Genomic DNA, 8611 nt, shown 5'->3' with positions numbered 1-8611 from the left:
TCACCCGTATACCTTCCTCAGGATGTGAGGTCCACTGGCCACTTGGACCACACGGGAAGCGTACGAGGAACGGCGAAAGCCAGGGTGTCCGTGAGTCGGTGACGGAGGAATAGCGCCCCCCGGGGAGACTGGATCACAGGATTTAGTGTTACAGCTCAAGACAAGTGACTCAGCTCAGATCTCAGTGATTCAGCTCCAGCTCCTTTATTCAGTGACTTAGCTTGGCTCCAAGTCTCGGTGATCCAGCTCTGAGTCTGAGTGAGGTGATCCAGCTCCAACTTTATTGGGGTAAAACTAGGACTATTTATAGTGTAGAGACAGCAGAAGAAGTCTTAGCTGATAGGTACTTTTAGGATGCCTCATTTACATAGGGCGGTGGGCTTCTATCAGGCTATGAGATGATGCCTGATTAAAACCTGGTAGCTCCTGTGCCGGAGGGCATGTATTTGTGGCGATCACTGTAAAAGAAGAGTCAGGGAGGATGCCAGGAAGGCACTCTGCTATGAAGGAATCTGCAGCACATGGTTTCCGAGCTCGTGAGCTATCCGGACGTGAAGAGACTTCTACTTGCATAACAGAGAACCCCAACAGATTGCTTTAGAATACTCAGGATTTTAGGCACAGCCTGAAACTGGCTTCTCCTCTCACTTTTTAACAGAAGATTTCCATGGAGATCTCTTTTGATCTACACTCCTTTTTCCAGTGTCTGCCTTTTTTACATCTAGGGCAGATCTTTGGAGCTCTTTCGCTATCAGTCTTTTGCTGGTCACTCCCTGTTTTGCACTCCCAGGTGAAATGCCTACTCTTACCACATTTAGAACACCCCTTGCCTTTGTTTTTTATATTTACTCGTCAAAAAAATTTTTTTTACGGCTTGTCCACTAAAAGCCGCTGCCATGGCAAGTCTCTGCTGAAAAGACAAATTCATATCTGAACACAGGCATATATAACCAGTTAAATCAGTCCTTTTCCTGTAAGGCCTAATGGCTGCCTGGCAGGCAGGATTAGCATTTTTATATGCCAACTGTTTCACATAGTTAAGCCCTGCGTCAACATTTCTAAATATTTTCCCTGCTGTCGTCATTAACCGATGAACAAAATCTGCAAAAGTTTCATCAGATCCCTGCTTAACTGAAATGAGAGAAGCTCCCAGGTCCCCTTTGACCGGAAGTTTTCTCCATGCTTTCATGGCAGCAACTCAAATTTGTGTAAAAAGACCTGCGTCATGGTGCATCTGTCGTTCATTGGATTCATACTGGCCTCCACCTATTAAAATATCAAAATCCCATCCATTTCCAGTTTGTTGATTTTTTTCTAGCTGTTTCTTTACAGTTGTTATAATACTGATTTCTATAGCAAATAATCACCCCCAATAAGGGCTGCCTTTACCAGAGTATTCCAATCAATCGGAGTTAGCCATTTTTTAGCCTCTCCTTCCACAAGAGCCAAGGTATATGGAGCTGTAGCCCCATACTGCAACATAGCAGCCTTTAATTCTTTGATTACCTGGAATTCATGTCCTCTATGATATCTCCATTTCTGCGCCCGGTCATCAACTGTTTCTGTTACGGGAAAAGCCTCCATATGGGAAGAAAATCTATCAGGGTCATTAAAGTCTCCTTTGTATAAATGGAGGCTGGGCCTTCGAGGATTGTGGCAAACTTTTTTCCTATCCACAACATTTTTTTTACCTATTTTAAGTTTTTGTCATCCTCTTGAGTCCCCTTCCTTTTAACGGACCCAGAGGACTCCCTTTTTATATTTTGAGAAGAATCCTCATCTTCACTATAAGAGAAATCAAGTCAGGCATGTCCTTGGGAGTATCCGGAATTTCCCTCAACTCTGACTGAGAACTACTTCTAAAAATCTCTTTAGCTTGGGCAACTGCCACTACTGGCTCATGTCCATCTCTCTTATCTATTAACTCTCTTATTAAATTCCAATAAGAAAAAGTATAAACAGGAACCTTTTCAGGTCCAAACACTGTATAAAATTCTTGTAATGCATCTCCCACTCTTTTTTATCTTTTTATATCTATGACTCCCTCTTGGGGAAACCAGGGACAAGTGTCCTTTACAAAATCAAAGAAATGAAACAAATCCATAGTTTTAACCTTTACCCCTCATGTCTTTAAGGCTTCTTTTAATTGCTTAACATGAAGTTGATGCCAGCTTAATTTTTGTCCCATAATCAGACGTCTGTACTTACTTCTGGTTTTAGCCAAGGCAGGTTCCCGTGGCGAGTCCAGAGTGAAAAATCCTTCTTGAATGCGTTCCTTTGCGACGTCGTCTTCCCTCACTGGATCCTCAGTGTCCAGCCCCATGTTGGGTGCCAGATGTCTCGGCCTGCGAGACAGTCAACGTGGGAACCTGGAGAGAGGAAAGGGGACTGAAAGGGACAAGAGATGCGAAGAATGGCGACAAGACAGGCTTTCTGATCTGATCAAGTCTCATTTATTGAACATCTACACAAAGTTTTTATAGAGAGAGAAGGGGAAGTTGGCAGGAATAATTCTATTGAGGCAGGAGCAAATCTATTGACAGGGCAATTTTCATAGTTACACCACACCACATGATCACAGAGTAATTTCCATAGTAAGACCACAATTCTATAGTAAGGCCATAATTCTATTGTGAGGCCACACCTGCATGAATACAATGTGATACAAAGAAGTTTTTTAGGCAGTTCCATGAGAAATGAAGGAGTCTCTCAAGCGGTAAGTGCTTGGTTTAGAATAACATGTTTTTTACAGTGCCACCTGGTTATCCTTTAACTGGGTCAATTGTTGATGCCTGCAAACAGCCTGTTTCACAGACAATGGTTGCTGTTTTCTGGGGTGGGGGCCTACAGCTCCCCACACGATGGGACTGGAAAGATAGCTCAATGGTTAAGAGCACTGACTTCTCTTGCAGAGGACCTGGGTTCGGTTCCCAGCACCCACATGGCGGTTATGAACCATCCTTAACTCCAGTTCCAAGGGAATCTGAAGCCCTCTTCTGACCTCTGTGACATTGCACCACACAAGTACACTCACATGCAGGCAATACACTCATACACAAAAAAGTTTTTTTAAAAAGCCCATTAGAGATCCAGGGTACACAAGACTGTAGAGTTGTTCCCAATGTGCTTATTCACAGGCCACATGTTCAGTGTTCTTAAGTGGACTACTTCTAAGGTACATCTGACACTGTGCCTGACCTGCACGTTTAAGCTGCTCACAGTCTTGGGAGTTCACCAAGACCTGGGCTGGAGCCACCTTGGAGGAGGCAGAGTAGCTGGCCACCCAGGAGAGCAGGTAGGCTGCAGGGACATCTGGATGTGATTGAGAAAGAGGGCATTGTGCACATGAGTGTTTTCTGCTGTGTACAAGGGTTCTGTGTGTTTGGGAAAATGCTGGCAGAGAAAGGAATGGACTTCTACAGCCAGTTAGAGATGCACTCAAGTAATGATAACAGCACATTGACAGGTGTGGGTAATTTGAACCAGGACTGTCTGGGACCAGGTGACAAGACCACAGAAGGATAGCTTTGGTGGTATTTTTTTTTTGTTTTATTTTGTTGTTTGTCTTTTTGTGACAGGGTCTTCCTGTAGCCCCAGCTGTCCTGGAACTCACTATGTAGACCAGGCTAGCCTTGAACTCACAGAGATCCACCTGCCTCTGCCTCCCAAGCATTGGGATTAAAGGCATGCAACACCACGCCCGGCGGTATGTTTGTGTTTTGAGCTGGATCTAATTATGCTGCTCAGGCTGGCCTTAAACTCAGGCTCCTGGAGTATGGGAGTGAATCAGCACACTGGCTTCATGGTGTTTGTAAGTCAGGGAGTAAGTACCCTGTCCTAGGGAAGCCTGAAGCCTTTCACTGAAAGGTAAGGAATTGGACACTGCACCACAGTTACCTAGTGGTTTAGATCAGCTTGAGAGAATTTCACCTTGCTTACATGAGGGTTCTCATCTTGGGCTAAGTCTTGGGGATGGTGCTCACTGTGGGTCTGTTACCAGTCTTTGTCTGGCTTCCTCCTGGCTGGGGTCCTTGAATGTTGAGGGCATGGTAATTCAGCTATCTTTCCCTTTGGGGATCTTGTCTACCTCCCATTGCGGAAAGGACCCAGACACCTCTCTGTTTACACATCTAAAAGACCTTTGTTTAATATGGGAAAACTTTTTTTTCATGCCTGATTTTATATGGGCAAACTAGATCAGTTTAAAAAACATTGTCATAGTTTCGTTAAAGCAATGACACAGAAAGTACAGACAAAATGTCTTATTTGTTTTCTGGTATTGTTTGACCTCATAAAATATATGGAAAAATAATGATGATGATGATGATGATGATGATGATACCCGAGGGGCTGGTGAGATAGCTCAGGAGGTAAAGACTCTTACCACAAGCCAGATGACCTGAATCAATTCGTGGAACCCACATGGTGGAAGGAGAGAACTGACCCTTGTGAGTTGTTCTCTCATCAGGCATGCTGTGGCATGCTTGCATAGTTACTTTCCTGTTGCTGTTATAGAAACATTGACCAAAGCAACTTTAGAAGGAAGAGTTTATTTAGCTGATAGTTCTAAAGGGATTAGAGTCCCTCCTGGCTGGGAGGCATGGTAGTGGGAAGTGGCCAGAGGAGAAAGAGTGCTCACATCTTCAAGCAGGCACAGGAAGCAGCAGCTGGAAATCTGGCAAGGCTTCAGAAAGCCCTCCCCCAGTGATGTGCTTCTTCCGGCAAGGCCTCACCTCCTAAAGCCTCCCAGAAGAGCACCACCAACTGGGGACAAAATGTCCAAGCACTTGGAGCCTGTGGGGGATGTTCTCATTCAACTGTTACACATATGCATGAGCACATGCACACACACAATGAATAAATAAGTGTTAAAAAATTAAAAGAAACCCCTGAAAGTCAAACTGGGACTATTAGAGAATGCAAAGGGAACCAATGTGAGGGTGGGGGAAATAAATGTAGGTAATAGGGAGAGGGGAGCAAATATGATCAAAATACTTTATGTACATCTATGAAAATATGAAACCTACTTCATCTAATTTAAAAAAAACTCCAATTAAGCTGGGTGTGGTGGCACATGCCTGTAATCCCAGCACTTGGGAGAACAAGGCAGGTAGATCTCTATGAGTTCAAGGTCATCCTGGTCTTCACAGTGCGTTCCAGGCCACAGGGCTATGTAGGGAGACATTGTCTCAAAAAAGAAAATAATCTTCAATGAAAAAATGTAGTATATGAACTCAGCATTGAGTCCTAGCACTCCCAACATGGGGAGCTGAAGCAAGAGGATCATGAATTTTACATAGTGAGACCCTGTCTGAAAAAAATAATGTCTTAGATCTGAAGTTACCAACCGGGGTTTTGGGATTGTAAGCCCTCAGTGTGGACCCCACTACATGGTGGAGCCTGAAGCAAGAGGAGTAGTGGTTCCTGGGCTCTGAGAGGGCTCCCAGCCAGAGATAAGTTTCCATGAGGATTGTTAGACCAGGCACATGTCAGCCTCTCAGATTTTACCCTAAGGAGGTATTTAGGCAGCCACGTCTGTCAACATACAGGCTCCAGGAAGACCTGCTATCTAGGTGGGAATCTCAGTCCAGTGTAGCACTCCAGAGAACTTCTCTACTGTTCCCAGAGCCCCAGGCCACTCTCAGTCCCTCTACCTGCCACATGCACCTTCCTGTGAGAACCCAGAGGAATTGCTGATGTACTCTGTGCTGACTTACACCACACTGTGTCATTCTTGTGATGGCGTCCGTGTGATATCCACATCAACTCCCAGAGTGGAGATGCCCAGAGCACACCTAGAGGAGCCTGTGGAGGACATCCAAGATCACTGAGGCACTATTAAAATACCAGGTAAGAACTACCAATGAAATAATTCTACATTTATATTTTGTAATTTTATTTTATTTTAGAGTAATGACATGCTATAACAGGCTAGAAGTTTTCAAATAATGATGCTCCTTGACTTCTGATGGTTTACATAAATATAAACCCATAGTAGGTTGAAAATGCATTTATTTGGTCTATCATCAATGCCCTATCAGAGGTGAGTAGACATTTGTTCATATAAACCCAAGAAAAGTCACACAGTATATTGAAATCCAAACAGGGATGGACAGAACCAAAGATGAGTTTGGAAGGAGCAGTTGCATGGTCCTGACTGAATAGCAAGGCATGCAATTGAGGCTGAACAGCATGAAGGTGGGCATCTGTGGCTGGATGCTTCCTCCTCCTTTGAGACTGTAGCTCACATTTGAGACAAACAACAGCATCCTAGCCTCAAAGGCACAGAACCTTTACTGGCAGCTTGACAGTATCTAGCCTAGAGCAGCAACTGGGAAGCTTTGAAGATTTGGGCAGGACACAAAGAGTGTTTTATAGCCTGTCTTTCATAAGTACTGGGCTGCAACTTTTCACCAGATAAGAAAGGATCTGGTAGCTATCTTTCCAGAAGGTCAGAGGGCGAATAGGCATTTCTTTGATTCTGCTGGAAAATGCTACTTGACAAGACACACGGGGAGATAAAGAGAGATCTGGCCAGGTCTGCCTCTTTGTGGGCTCCCCTATGATAAAAGAGGAATTTTCCTGTTATAGATAACTGGTACCAGGGAGAGTAATAAGTCCTCAACATTCAAGACCCAAAGTCATAGGTGATTCCAAATGACCACAGTGCAAACCAGTTCTGGGATGGGGAGGAGTGCCAGCAGGGCGCCAGGAGACTAACTCATGATGGATAACCAACGATAGGGTGCTGGGAGCAGCCAAAAAACAAGGGCCCCAATTTGAAATGGAAGGACTTGGGCAGAGCTGTGGCTGTGAACTGTGGACCTTGTAGGTTCAGCACCTCCTGAAAGCATCTCCTTCTCATTTACAGTGCTGAGTACATTCCCTTGAAGCAAATGAAAAGGAATTGCAGTGAAATGTTGAGCAGGGGGATATCAGTCTGCTAGGATGTAGCACTAAGGAACATTTGGGAGGAGAATAAGCGGACCCATTGAACTGATCCCTCTTCTCTTTCCTCTGCTCAAGCCTATTTATGGCCACTGTCACACAGAGGAAGAACTAGATGTCTGACAGAGAAGAGGTCATTTGTCTTTTTTCCAGTAGGGGCAAAGTGAGTGGACCTTGCAGCTCCAGACCAAATTGCAGAACAACAGAGGCCACCACTTCTTCCTGCCCCTTCCTGCTTGTCTCTCCTAGTGATGAGGAGGCTGTGTTCTGTTAGTGCTCCCAAATCTAGAAAATGCTGCTGCATGTGGAGTCTGGAGGACAGGCTGTGAAGTAGCTGCCTGAGCATGGGGGACTAGTCTCATAGGGAGCTGAATCTTCCTTTCCCTCTACCTGTTCTCATGTAAGGAAGCTGGTACCCATAAAGACTGTCTCCTCCACCCTCTTTGAAATACACACAATATAGCTAGGTGTATATAAGCTCTCCCACTTTAGGCAAATGATTGCTGTTCTCTTTGATGTGTCTGGTTTTCCTCTTAAACATTTGTCTTCTATCTCTTCCAAGTAGCCAATGCTTAATTTTAACTTTATCCGCACCCCTGGCTTTGTTTAAATGGTAGGTTTTTTTTTTTGTTGTTGTTGGTTTTTGTATTTATTCTTTTATGTGGGAGTGGGAGATCCATGCCATAGTGTGTGTGTAGATTTGAGGATAACTTGTGAGAGTTGGTTCTCTCCTACTGTGTGGGCCCCAGGGATTGAACTCAAGTTGTCAGTCTTGGTGGCAAGCACCATTGCCCACTTAGCCATCTCACTGGCCTTTAAAAATAGCAATTTTATTTATTCTCTGAGAGTTTCATACATGTATGCAGTGTATTTTGATCACATCCACTCTATCCCACGTCTCTCTTCCACCCCCACCCCCCGGGACTTTTCCTAACATGTTTCCCTCTTAAACGTAACATTTTTTCTTCTTCCTTTTTTTTTTTTTAATACTTCACTAAGCCCTGTTGCTGTCCATATGCACAAGGTGAGGAGTCATCCACTGGAGCATGGATACTCTACCAGTGGCCACACCCCAAAGAAAGATGATTCTCCCTCCACCAGCAGCCATCAGCTGCCAATAGCTCTTAGGGGGTGGGGCCTCATGAGCAATTCCCTTATCCATGCTGGGTTTTGAATGGCTTAATCTTATGTGAGTAACTACAGTTACTGTGAGTTTATGAATGCAGCAGCCATGTTGCATCCAGAGGCCAGCATTTCACAGCTCTCCTCCCTTAGCTTCTTTACAATTTATCATGTGTATATATCTTCATATATATAATTATATACAGTACATTCATATCAGAATCATTTGTTTTTATTATCCACTTTTACAATGATCAATTTTGATATTCATTTATTATTTATTTTTGTGTGCGCCAGCACATGTATGGAGTTCAGAGGACAACTTGTAGGAGTCAGTTCTCTTCTGCCGTGAGGGTTCAAGGGGTTGAACTCAGGTTGCCAAGCTTGGCAGTAAGCACTTTTACTAACTGAGCCATCTTGATGGCCATTTATATTTCTTTTTAAAAATTTAGTTTTTGAGGCTGAGAGATGGCTAAGCGGCTAAGAGCACTGACTGCTCTTGCATAGGACCCGGGTTCAATTCCCAGCACCCACATGGTGG

This window comes from Nannospalax galili, unplaced genomic scaffold (genome assembly GCF_000622305.1).
Source record: "Nannospalax galili isolate Female #2095 unplaced genomic scaffold, S.galili_v1.0 scaffold3510, whole genome shotgun sequence".
NCBI lineage: Eukaryota > Metazoa > Chordata > Mammalia > Rodentia > Spalacidae > Nannospalax > Nannospalax galili.
This window is presented reverse-complemented; position numbering follows the sequence as displayed.